This window comes from Equus asinus, chromosome 3, assembly GCF_041296235.1.
Source record: "Equus asinus isolate D_3611 breed Donkey chromosome 3, EquAss-T2T_v2, whole genome shotgun sequence".
Lineage (NCBI taxonomy): Eukaryota > Metazoa > Chordata > Mammalia > Perissodactyla > Equidae > Equus > Equus asinus.
Genome location: NC_091792.1, coordinates 82,222,910 through 82,236,495, shown reverse-complemented (window position 1 = coordinate 82,236,495; position 13,586 = coordinate 82,222,910). Strand labels below are relative to the sequence as shown.

Genomic DNA, 13,586 nt, shown 5'->3' with positions numbered 1-13,586 from the left:
CTTGCCCAATGACTTAAGCAACCGTTGCTGAGCTGAAAATGCCTTGGCTGCAGAGTTGGCCAACTCTTCTAGTGTCAGGGTAAGATTCTTGCTCATTTGTTGATTGGCAGTCACTTCAATACATGGAAAGAAAGTTTTCTACACAGAGGCAAACCCAGAATCATCATGCCTCCTGGAAGTTCTTATTTAAGGCGATTATAGAGGTTTAAGGTGATCGACCAATGAGAGGCTTAATGTAGAGAGAATAGGACAGTGAATACAGCAAAGGCACACTCTCCTTATATTCTTCAGCTGTCAAAACGATGAGTCAACCAAGCATAAAGGCCATTCCCCAAACTTCCACACAGGAAGTTATAACCATAAGGCTCCCACAGAAGTGATGGTATCTATGGACTCATTCATTGGCATAAAGGCATTAGCATAATTTAACCCAAGCTCAGGCATTATGTTCTTACATACTGAGAGGTTACCTAAATATAAGTGTATGTCAAGAAGTTTACAAATGGCCTGATTTACATTGGTGGTCCCAGAAATTTTCTTATATGGCTATTCGAGAGGTCTCATTTTCCCATCCTAGGGGTGGGTTAAACTGAAACAAGAAGCCACGTGAAGTGGGCTTAGTACCCTAACTTCATAAAGTAGGCCTGTGGAACAATTGAACCATATAGTAGCACTTGGGATTCCAGTAAAAATACTGATGTGGGAACTAAGAGGTCACTTCTGTCCTAGATAGATTAAGATTTCTGATGACAAATCCAACAATGGGAGAGCCTTCAACCTTTCACCAGATATTCAGCAAATGCAGATAAAAGCATTGTCTTCGCAGGAAAGAGAGAGAGAAAATAAGGTAAGAAGCAACATCAAGTAAACAGTGTACAGGCCTGGTCCAGTCATTTTGGGAAAGCTGTCTGCCTCAGATGTTAGCTGCTTCTCCTCCAATCCATTGTATGAATGTCTCCAGTGTTGGTACAGGACCAGATGTCAGGTGGAGCCTTCTTTATCTGTGAGGTGTGTACCCAAGGCATGAGTCCCCAAAGTCTGGTTTCCACCCGGTATAGTCCCTCCTCAAGAGCTTTGAAAGGCAGTGAAAACTGGAAACGGTAGTTTGGAAAGTTGTAGCCAGACATTTAAGGAAGTCAGGAGAATTTAGGATCCAGTCCAGCTTACAAGTGTATCACAAAACCTTAAAGACAATTAATAGGACTAGAACTTAATATCTATGAAGGGACAAACATAATTTCTCTCTCCAGAATTACTCCCATTTTTTCTTAAAGATAATGATAGTAAAACTAATTTGTTTGTATTAAATTTGGCCTAGTTCTTTATATAAATGCAGCAAGAACAGAGATTGACCATAGAAATTCTTTTTAAGGTTGCTTTGTTAGAACCTTGTAGGCAAAGTACTAGGCCTGTTTTTTCAAGCAGTTTCTTAAAGCTGTCTGGTCATTTCTGAGTCTATGTACATCTTTCTTGACTATGACAATCTGTGAAAGCCTTGGTGACATAGCCATTATTTCCATGGTGTCGTGTAAGAAGGGGAACAGGTTCTCACTGAATTTGTAGAAATACATATATTGTCATGAAAAGAATACTTAAGAGATTCTGAGATCTGGAGAGATATGGTAGGGAGACAAAGATAAATTCTTTAGACATTGTTTTGGAGTTACAATTTACCAAACTGCTGTAAGCTATAGATAGCTTAAAAGAGAGGAGAAAAAGGGGTCTTTTACATCTGGAAAGCAAAACATTAAAGTAATCAGTTTTCCATTCAAGTTTTAAAAATTCTGACCCAGTTCGGTGCTATAATCTTAAAATTATCACAAATCTTTATTCCAGAGTACTTGTCAATGTCTTCTCCCTGAAACTCTTTGAAGATGAAACATACTTTTAAAAGCATCAGAATACAACAATAACTGTCTGTAACTGACAAAAGACTTCAAAAAAAGACAATTGTTAAGGATCCGATGAGGGTTCATTATAAATCAACTGACAAGGAAATTTGAGCATGTTTATGACATACATTTTTAGGTAGTAACTAGAATTACAAGTGATAACATCATATCTATTTGACCAAAGTAACAATGCAAGATTTCAAAGGCAAATACAAAAGGTTACATAGTTGTAATTAAAATGTAACTCCTTTAATATTAAGGAAACAGTTTTCCTGATGAAAGACCTGATCAAAACAAAACTGAAAATCTTTTAGATAAAACACAAATCTTTGTTTTCTAGGCATATGACATATAAGGTAAAGAATCTTTCACAGTGTGTTATCAAAAGCGGACCAGTAGTCCAAGAAAACCTTGTTCTTTTAACGAAAAGAAAGCCAAATTTTAATTTTTGCATCAGCTTACTCTTGATATTTAAAACTCACTCATTCCAATCTTGGCTAGTCCTGCCCACACATAAAATTCCTTTCCAAAATACCTTTCCATAAACCTTCCTCAATTTCATATTTATATTCAGATTTTGCCCTGTTCTTTTCCCTTCCCGTTCCAAAATATCCAGTCTCTCTTTAGGACAATATTGGTTTCTTTGCCCTCAACGGAATGCATTTCCATTCCTCATACCTTCTTTTCCTGAAACACACATCCTATTTTCCTTCCATATGGAGATGTTTCCCTTATTTTTATAGCTTTAAATAATTATGAATGGTCTGCTATTGGCAAATTTATGCATACATTGTATAATTCCTAGAAATATATTTCCCTTATAATCAATTTTCCAATGTAGCACAAAATGTTTACCAACAGGTCCAAATATCTTTAGTTTCTTTGTAAAGGAAGCCAAAAGCAGATAACTATGTTCAGTAGTTTTTAAAAATTAAATTAATTAATCAATTAACTTTTTACCAAAAGAAATCTTTAGTCTCCAGGAGGTACACACATCCATCATCCCTGGTCCTCAGGGCCGCACTCATCGGCATTCATCGTTCAGCAGCATCTCTCCCTTTTCCTGACATATAAATCGAAGAGCCCCAAGACCAAGATCTTTCTTCAAACGCAAGTGGTCTCACACTTAGTTACTTCACATATTCATTAGAAATCAGGATTCCTGTGTTTCTTGTACAGCCATGCAACAGAGGCCCAGCATTTGTGCCATGTCTGTGGGAAAGGCAGTCAAAGGCCAGTGGTCTCCCTGCCTTGGGTAAGATGGCTCAACAGTTACCTAGGTGAGATTGTCTGTCAGAACAGTCTAGGCCAGGACCGAGGGCTCAGCTTCCAGGGCTCCCCGGCAGAAGCCACTCTGTCCTGGCTGACACTGCTTCCTGGTGTTCCAGTCTCTTCTTGTCATCTGAGGGTTTGGGAAGGCCCCGATCACCTGTGGTTTGTAGGTCAGCAGCACAGGGCTGGGCAGGTGAGTGAGAGCATGCATACACTGCAGTGCAGCACTCTGAACAGCCATGGAAGGGCTAGAGCTGAGGTTCAGGAATTTGATGACGAGGGTGTCAACGTGAAGACTCATGACTTGGGGTGCTTCCAGTAGAAGAGGCTAAAGGCAGCTGAGGGTGGAGAGCTGTACCATAGACTGGGGGCAGGACAGGGCCTCCAGCAGCAAGGAAAGCAGCGTGGGCAGCTCTGGCAAGAGTACAGGCTTAAGCATCCTAAGTACGGGAGACAGACCCTTCAGGTAATTTGCCTTCACATCTTGAGGAGCAGCATGGAAGCCCTGGACCAAAGCAGGCACATTATCTGTGAAGAACCGCTGGTGCAACGTGATCCTCACTTCAGCTTGGCCAGCATGAGTGAACACTCAGTGCAGTCAGCCACGATCAGAGGGAAGCCATCATGGATCACGGATCACGGATCACTCAGGAGCCATGAGCCAGCCTGTAAGGCAGGAGCTGAGAGGAGGATATCTGAGCGATAGGGCCTTTGTTACCAAGAGAAGCAGTGTGAAGGCCTGACTCCAAGGCCCAGAGCCCAGCCCAGCCTCCACTCTGTCCACAGCCAGCTGTAGGAATTCCCCCAGCTGTTGCCCTGCGGGGTGCCTGTTGAGGAGTCCTGCAAAGAACTTGGCAGGGCTGGTGGAGACGGGGTAGCTGTGGCAGCAGCTCAGCTCTAAAATCTCCTGCATGAGTTGGTTCAGCTGAGGCATTTCCACATTTCGAGGCAGGGAGCAGACGAAGGCCATGAGCAGTACAACCAGCCGCCTCTGCCCTGAAGAACCATCTTGGGATGGATGGAATCTGCAAGGGAAGGGATGCTGTTTTCAGGCAGAAGGGAGACGTTGCCATCCAAGAAGAGGGGCACAATGCGGGCAACACTCTGGGCAGCTAAGTCAGGGCTCGAGTGGGTGGTGGCAGTGCCAAGGACAAACACCACGGTGGCCAAGACCTCATCCACCAACAGCACTTTTCTCAGAACTGAGTGCCCCTTCTCTGGCAGAGAAGGCTGCACAGCCAAGGCAAGCAGGCAGGGTAGAGCTATCTGATGGAAATACCAACAACGCATGGGGTCTAGCTGGTATTTTTCCACCACCTGCTGGAGGCTTTGACAGATAGCAATAATTTCACTCGGTCCCGCGGCCATATTCCCTTGGTTCATCTGGCAGAGATGCTAAAGCAGCAGAGGCAGTCTCCTTGACAAGGCTGGGATGTGTTGATACAGCTGACAAGGGCTGGAGACAGCACAGATGCAGCATTTGGTGGGACCATCCCCTTTGGCCACATCTGACTCCCCCAAGCACAGCTCCTCAGCAAGCTTGGGCACTGGGTGGCTGCTGAAGGCCACAGGGTAGAGAGTGGCCAGGATACCTGATGCTTCCAGTGCTGCCACCCTGCAACTTTGGGAATCCTCCTCCAGGAAGCTCAGTCTATATAGGTGACCCACCACCAGCTCTAAGTCTCTGGGATGCAGGAGACCTGGCTGGGCACCCAAGACTGTGAGTGTACTGATGCTAACAAGCTGAAGCTGGCTGTCGGGGTCTGTCAAGGCCATGAATGCCAGTGAGCACAGCTGGTCTTTGAAGCCACTCAGAGGCCTTTCATCCTTGTCTTCATAGCTCCATTTCTGTTGCAGCTTCAAGAAACCCAGGATCATTTCCAGGATTGTCTGCCACGGGTTGCTCTGCCTGTGCCTGTGGAACTGTTCTAGCAGTAAAGGCAGCATGTTGCTGGTGATGTGGTCACAGGTCTGGGCAGAGGCCCATGCAGCGGCCTGCAGCAGTTTGGAACTAGGCCATACCTGTTTCAGGTCCAGTTCACACAGATGGTGCCTGCAGTCCTGTAGAATGTTGCTAACAAAAGAGTCCAGGAGGTCCTCAGCATCAGCCCTTGGCACAGAGTGAGCCACACATGCAGTCAGGGAGTGGAGGGCTGGTTGGCCCTCAGTCTCTACCCACTCACTTGCTTTCTGGAACATCTCCCTGTGATAGAAACCCAAAGGATGGGGAGGAAGTCCTTCAGTTCCTTCTGTCCTTACAAAGAATGGCAAGCATTCAGAGTCTGTAGAGAATCCAGCTTGGCACTCAGAATCTTGGGATCCACTTTCTCAATCAGCAGGGGCAGCAGGAACTTAGCAAATTGTGGTGTAGAAGCCAGCACAGCTCAAAAACTCAGGATGAGATCTTCTCTCTGCATACCATGGGGTCATTAGGTGGAGGGGTAAAATCAAAAGGGAAATAACAAGATGTCACTTCAAACAACTCTTCCACAAAGGGTCCCAGACTCTAGTCCCTGGAGATGAGGTCATGGACGATGTGGAAGGCCACCAGAAGATTACAGGGATCCTCTTCCCCAACCATCACCTGAAGCCAAAGGTGAAGTGAGCTCCTAGGCCCTTTGGCTCTTCTTCCCAGGTACGTGTGAAGTTGCTGATGATAGTATATACAGTGTGTCAGTCCACTTGTGGCAGGGACTGTATGTGGGCCACCTGGAAGATGGCTTTAAGCACAGAGACAGCCAGTCCTGGGTGTTGGGACACACACAGGCTTAGTGCTCTCAAACCCTGCAGGACAGATGGGATCACAAGATGGTGGTCCTTCAGCCAGTTCTCAAAGAATAAGATCAGGTGAACAACTTCCATCTCTAGGAGCAAGGAGTGACGCTGGGATAGCATCTGCGGCAAAAGCTGGATTCATTGTGCCTGAGATCGTGGTTCTGGATTCTCTAGAGAGGAGCCAAGGGCTTCCACCACTTTTAACACTGTATAGCTCCCAGATTTCATGTCTGCAGCCACTTGGCCAAGGGGCCCTCCTGCTCACCCATGACAAAGTCGTGCACAAGGGCCCACAGGGTGCCGTAGGTGCCACCACCTCCAGAGCAGTGGTGGTGGCCATGATGCAAACCATGCAATAATTAATGTTTAAGTATCTTATCTTGTTTATAAAATCATCCAGATATTCAATAAAATTCCATCATTTAATTTAAGTTAGAAAAATCTCTAAAGTTTCAAGTTACCAAAAAGATTTTGGAAGCTACTTTTCAAGCACAAATACCAGAAAATGTAATTATTGCACCCAAAAATGCTTATCCCATTTTTATCTATTGAAGTCATTTATTGCCAACAATTATGTTTAGATTACTCACAAAACCTCCATGTGACATTAAAGCAATTAGCCATCATCTTATGTTATTATTATTATTTTGCTGATGAGCTTTATAACAGAGATAACATGAGCTTAATAAATCCGGGTAGAATGAAAGTTGTATGTCTGCATTACACTCAGTGTTGGTAACTCTAGTGACATGCCTGCTTTAACTAAATAAACAACCTTAAGCTAACTTCTATTTACTAAATATTAATACTAGATCACATAAACTTGAAAAGCATTTGGGTTAGTTTCTATTACATTTCTGAGATTAGAGAATACTTAGTTTATAAGCACTTAATCCAAAGCTGATTAAGTAGAGCTCTCTTACAAATTAATTTTGGTAATATTGTCTGGAGTTAAAAAAATATAAAATATATATATCAGATATATATATATATAAAATGTATCCATAGCCACGTATACAGACATAAACAGAGATCTTATAGCTTTTATGTTAAAAATTTTAACCATATTTCAGCTACAAAACTCAAAAGAATAGTGAGATTCAAGTTACGCTTCTAGAAGATGGACTAAATTAAGATTACATGCTCAGATGGCTAAAGAGTTACGTGGGGCTTCTTCTGTTTTTACTGAAGATTTTTATTTGCACGCTGTCAAATTCTAGAATCATTTCCTCATTTTTGGAGAAAGAAACAGCAGGTTATAATTTTTCTAGGAACTCTCAGCCTAACAAATGAATAGGAGTGGAGCTGCAAAAGAGAAGGAGGAAGATGGCATAAGGAGTGGAGCCTGAAGCAAATACATTGAGAAAGACAAACAAGGTGGCATCTGAGACAGAAAGTTGGGCGAGGGGGACTCAAGGAACACAAGACTTCCAAAGCACTGTTGTTCTCCTTCAGTTTCTTAGTTAATTGGGCTAATTTGGATATGGTGTCTTATAGCGAGGAAATTTTAGTTTTTTGCACATTTGGAAGCCTCCAGATGCCAATTAAAATAAACATACCATTTATTTTGTTTAACTGTAGAGCCTTTGAATTTGGTTTTAAGAAAAAATGAATTTGGGCAGATCAAAAGTTCCCCGTGATGGCCATTGTAATTGCAAACTAATCTTGATCTGTTTCACCCACTTCGTTAAAAATCCACAAGTAGGGGGCCCATCATTCTTAAACATAAACCCGGCCAGGAGGGCTACCCTCAGGGCATTTAGATGACTTGGATCCCATTTCTCAAATTCTTCTGAAAACCCAAGACAGTTGCTGGAGTCCTAGCCATGACTCTAGAAGGAATCCAAAAACACAGGAAAGCACCTGGATTCCATCTAGCCCAATCCCCAAAAGGAGCCTTGCTACTACACTTCAGAAAAGAACCAAGTACTCCCCAGGGATGAAACCTCGAGCCCAAGGACAAAAGCTTGAACCAGAAAGGCTAAAGCCTTTCCAAATGGAATGCAAAGCAAGTACATGTCGGAATCCAAGAAGAGAGTCAAGGAACTGAAAGTAGGCAGCAACTCATGGAAGCAGACTGCAAGGGGCTTGGTACGGGTACTTTGCTTGATTCTGGGGGTCACTCTCCTGGGGGTCTCCTCCTTCGGATTCCACTTCTGACACCAAACGTGTCAACTTAAAACGTAAATTGACCACTTGTTTTACCCACAAAATGAGTTTATTCAGGAACAAAGAATTGCCATTTTAGTTAGGCGGTCTCCTTGAACTATAAGCAAATGCAGAGAAACAGAGGAAAGTGCACAACTCATCCTGTTTGGAGCCATTGACAGTGTACGACAGGCCATGAGAGCACTCCTACAGGCATTCCTGACTCCAACTTAGTTGAGGTCTCTATTATTAATTGCGCAATCCGTAAGAGAAATGAAGTCTCAGGGCAAACTGCTGCCCCCATAATGGGAGAGACCAAGAGGTGAATACAGAGAATCACAACTTACTGGAGCAGCAACCATCGTAGGAACCAGTGCTGTGTAGGAAAACCCGAACTGCAATTGATGAATTGCTGGAGGCTCAGTGTAGCCAACTCTGAAAGTTAAACTCCAAGGGGACCCGGTCATAATAGGGCCCCAGCACTTCTCTGAGTTTTATTTCCTGGATCTCAACCAGGCTCTCAGCGTTATCTGCTTTATCTGTTTTTTCATTCTGGAGCTCCGATACTCACATATTGAGTGTCTCCTTCTGCCCTTTCTCCTTTTTTTCATCTCTGTATTTTTTCTCCCTCCAACTTCAAATTCCTTCTTAAAATGAAGGCACCGGTGGCATAGTCAGTATTTGCAGAGCCCGGCACAATCCTCCCAGGATTGAGGGTACCTACAAGGCCAGCACTGGCACTTCATCTTTAGTTCCGGTGGTGGGAAGGGAGATGGGTTGGAATCAAAGCCTGTAGCAATGCCGTGCAATAGTGCACCAGGTCAGAGTGCCCTACGGGATCCCAGCAATGAAAAACTTGATTGCTAGGACCAAGGACTTCTGCTTTTGCCAGTCTCCCCCACTGATCGATCACCTTGTGAATTGACGCATCTTATCTTCATGGAAATAGGAGCCCTGATGTTTTGCTCACCATGCCTATTAGCTCCCTGAGAGATTATGAGTGATATTCACATGATGATTGGTGTGTTCATGGTCCACTTAAAATCTGTGCTACACTTCGGATAATAACGTATCTCAGCTTGCCAGAGGCAATGAGTACTGTCCCAGAGTAATTATTAACAGCTCATGCTTCGCTTTCAAAAGTGTTCTAGTTCAGATGATTAAGTATGCAATGAGACTCCTTACACCTGCGTGTGAACTAGAACTGGGCCACTTGGACACCCTGGATGAAACCTAGATTTAGTTAGCTGCAGAAGGCTTCCTGGGAATAGAGACAACCTGAAAGTTTCAAGAAATAGAACTTCATGTTAGTAGTTTAACCAACAGTTCTGGTGATGGTGACCTATTTCAGCAATATTGTAACAATTGAAAGAGTAATACAGAATACCACTTAACTAACCTTTACTACTTTATGAATCATACCAGCTAGTCTAGGGTTAGGAAGAGCAAAGGCTAATGTAACTTAACAAATTTGATAGACTCATAAGAAAATTACTCTCAGAAGCTGAATTAGAATGAATCAAAGTCTATATTCAATAACTACATAGTATTTAAATACTCGATTTCATTAGGAAACGATCATTACAAAACCTCAATGAAGTGTTCGCTGAAAGGTTTGAAAATGGTGATTGTACTGAAGTCCATCAAGTTTGATCTGTATGCAGCTGGCAATAACCTGAAAATGGGCCATCGCATAAGAACGGTTAAAATTATTGTGATAAGAGTGAGTGAAAAGTACAATAGTGATACTACAGCTTTAATCAAATCAGTGTTTGAAGAGATTGATGGCCATTTATGTGGCCTTGGTTTCTTTTTTCTTGGATTTATCACCCAGAAGACATTCTCTGTGTTGCTAGCATGAACATCAACCAAACCAGACCTTGGTTATTTTCCAAAACTGCAAGCTAGGTGGAAATAAAAAAAAGTCCTGATTTGCACAGCTGTCTGAAAGCTTGTCCAGGCAAGCTACTTAAAGTGCCTACCATGTCAATAAATGTTAAGAAATTTTCTTTTCAAGAATGCAAATCAGAAAAAAGGCAAGATGAATCTCATTCTTATGTGTTATGTTTCTTGTCCACCTGTCACTCAGAAATTGAGGAGTTGCAGTAACCTTGCTGGTATGTAGTTGCCTTGCAGTAGATCACTGTAGTCTCCTAAGGGAATTGATGTTCGCTTACTCTAATGTCAAAAGTAAAAATCTTCCTAGGATGCCTTGTCTGGGACCTGAGTTGCAAGGAGGGGAGCGAAAGATGCGGAAAAAATAACTTCAGGAATCAGTATTTCTCCTGAGTCTAAATTCAGGCCTTGGGCAAGTAGAAGGTAAAGGAAAAGCTGGAGTGCGGTATATTCCTTTATCTATAAAGAGAATTCAAAAGCATTCCTCCCCACCACCCCCTCAAAGCTCCAAGAACAGTAAATAGCAGAAAAGATTTGCAGGCGTCAGGAGCTATTTCTGTGACACACAGTGCTTTCCTCTCCTACAGGGAAATCCCAAGGCATGCAACACTCAAGCTGTAGACCATTTCCAAGTCTGAGGAGCTCTGGGACTTTTCAAGCAGTTTTTATCTATTTTAAAATTAACTTTATTTCTGTCAACCTTACACACATAAAATGCACCCATTTGAAGTGCACACATCAATGTCTTGACCAATGAATGTATCTCCAAGTCTACCACCACGAACCAGATCTGGAGGATTTCCATCCCCTCAAAGTTCCTCGTGCCCCTTTGTGGTCAATCCACCTGCACACCCAGCCCCAGGCAACCGCTGATCCGCTTGTCTTAGTGAACATTGCTTTGCCTGTTCTATCATTTCACGTAATAAAATCAAGCCAGTACAGACTATTGTGTGTTTAGCCTCCCCCTTCAGCATGATGTTTTCGAGATGAAAAATGTTGTGTGTATCAGTATTTTGTTCCCTTTTATTGTTAGATGGCAGTCTGTTGTATGGATCTACCATAATTTGTTTAGCCATTCACCAGGGGACGGGCATTTCAGTTGTTGCAAAGTTGGCTAGTATGAAAACAGCCACTGTAAACACCTGCGGACAAGTGTTTTTGTGGATGCGTGTTTTCATTTCTTTTGGATAAATGTCTAGAAGTGGAATTGCTGGATCATATGGTAGGTGGCTGTTAAACTTTATAAAAAACAGCCACACTGTTTTCCAAAGTATTGTACCATTTTCCACCCCCACAGGCAGTGTATGTGAATTCCAGTTGTTCCACATCCTCACCAACACTTGGTATTGAAAGTCTTTTAAATTTTAGCCATTCTAGTGGGTGTAATGTTCTTTCCATGTGGTTTAAATTTTCAATTACTTCAAGGCTTATGTTGAGCATTTTTTTAATGAGCTTATCGGTCATTTGTATATTTCTTTTGTGAACTGTTTAAATCTTTGACCTATTTTTATTGTTCTGTGTTCTTACTTTTGAGTTTCAAGAGTTCTTTATACATTCTGGATACAAGTGCTGTGTTAGGAATACGTGTGAGAATATTTTCTCCCATTGTGTGGCTTGCATTTTCATTTGCGTAATGATGTTATCAGAAGAGCTTAAATTTATAATTTTGATAGTCTTATTTATCAATTTGCTCTCTTATGATTAGTACTTTTTATGTCTTGTCTAAGAAATCTTTGCCTAACCCAATGTATGGTGGCAGGTAGGTGTTGAGATTCATTTGTTTTCATATGACAGCACTGATTCCAGCACCATTTGTTGAAAAGCTCTCCTTTCCGCCATCACATTACCTTGGCACCTTTGTTTAAAAACACACACACTCACACACTCATATTTGTGGGTGTCTTATTTCTGGCTTCTGGAATCCCTACCATGTTCTATTGCTATTAATCTGTCTTTGTGCCAGTACTGCACTGTTTTGATTACTGTAGCATTACAATCATTCCTGGGTCATCCATCTGAGCTCTTATTTTCAAAATTGGTTTAGTGATTCTGGGTCCTTTGAATCTTCACATAAGTTTTAGAAGCAGCTTGTCCTATTCTACCAAAAAAAGTCGGCTGGGAGTTTGGAATTGTGTTAAATCAATAAATCAATTTGGGGCAACATATATCATGAAAATACTGAGTCATCCAATGCATAACCATGGTATATCTGTTCACTTACCATCATCTATAATATCTGACAGAAATGTTTAATAGATTTCAGTGTATGATTCTTGCTCATGTTTTGTTAATTTCATCCCTAAATACTTCATATATTTAGTGATATTGTAAATAATAATCTTTTTCCAATTTTTCATTATTACTATATTAAAATACAGTTGATTCCTGTATATTGACCTAGTATTCATTAATCTTGCTAAATTTACTTCTTAATCCTAGAAGCTTTTTGATATATTCCATAGGATGTCCTATGTATACAATCATGCCATCTGGCAATAAAGGCGATTTAAATCCTTCCTTTCTAATAACTAGGCCTTCCATTTGTTTTTCTGGTCTTAATGTACTAGTTTGGACTTCCAGTACATTGTTGAATTGGTGAGAGTGGAATTCCTTGCCTTGGTCCCAAACATGGCCATACGGTCTTAACATCAAGGATGCTGCTAGCTTTAGGTTTTTGTAGTTAGCAAAGAGATCTTTAACCATGCATGGATGTTGGATTTTGTCCAAGGTTTCCACCTATTGAGATGCTCACATGACTTTTCTCCTTTAGGAATTACACTTACTCTGCGATGAATTACATTAATATTTGAGTGTTAAACCAACTTTGCATCCTTGGGGTATGTCTCACTTGACCAGAATGTATTATCAATTTTATAGATTGTTGACTTTGATCTACTAACGTTTTGTTAAGGATTTTTGTGCCTACATTCACAAACTCTGTAGTTTTCTTGTACAATATTTGTTAGGCTTAGATATCAAGGTGATGCTGACTCAATAAAATGAGTTGGGAAGTGTCCCTTCTTCTATTTTCTAAAGTTACTTGAGTAAAATTGTTATTATTTCCTCCTGAAGTGTTTTGTGGAATTTACCAGTGGAGCCACTCAGAAATGGAGTTACTTCGTGGGAAGATTTTTCACTGAGAGTCTCAGTTAAAAAACAGACAGGAGGGAGGTGCAGGATGAAGCAATGTGCCTGAGCCCTTGAATCAGGGTTGACTGGTTTCTTCCTAGTCACGATCACATGATCAGACTAATTAGTTAACTAATGAAGTTTAATAGCAGGGTGTGTTTTGCCACCTCATCTAGAATGATATTCCCAAGAGTCTGAAAAAAAAGAGGTTCAGTAAAATCAACCATGAGGCCAGGTTGTAAAACTCTTCTAAAAGCAATAGATAATTGAAAAGAACATGTGTGTAAGTTGATTGCATAGAGCGTGAAAAGAATGTTAGGAGGTAGAATTAATCAACAGAACAGAATGTTTTCTCTTTCTACCATAAAAGTCTGACACCTGCTTCCCCATGTTTATTTTATAATCTCAGAATTGCATAATTAGTTATTCTGAATTTAATGTCTACGTTACATGACATTCCATTAAGAATATTAT

The 13,586-nt window shown here is 41.5% G+C and overlaps 1 pseudogene; it reads right to left on the bottom strand.

The window, feature by feature from the left end:
* Positions 1-3,214: 3,214 nt before the first annotated feature.
* Positions 3,215-6,279, bottom strand: LOC106827766 (MMS19 nucleotide excision repair protein homolog; annotated as a pseudogene).
* Between the last annotated feature and the right edge of the window lie 7,307 nt (positions 6,280-13,586).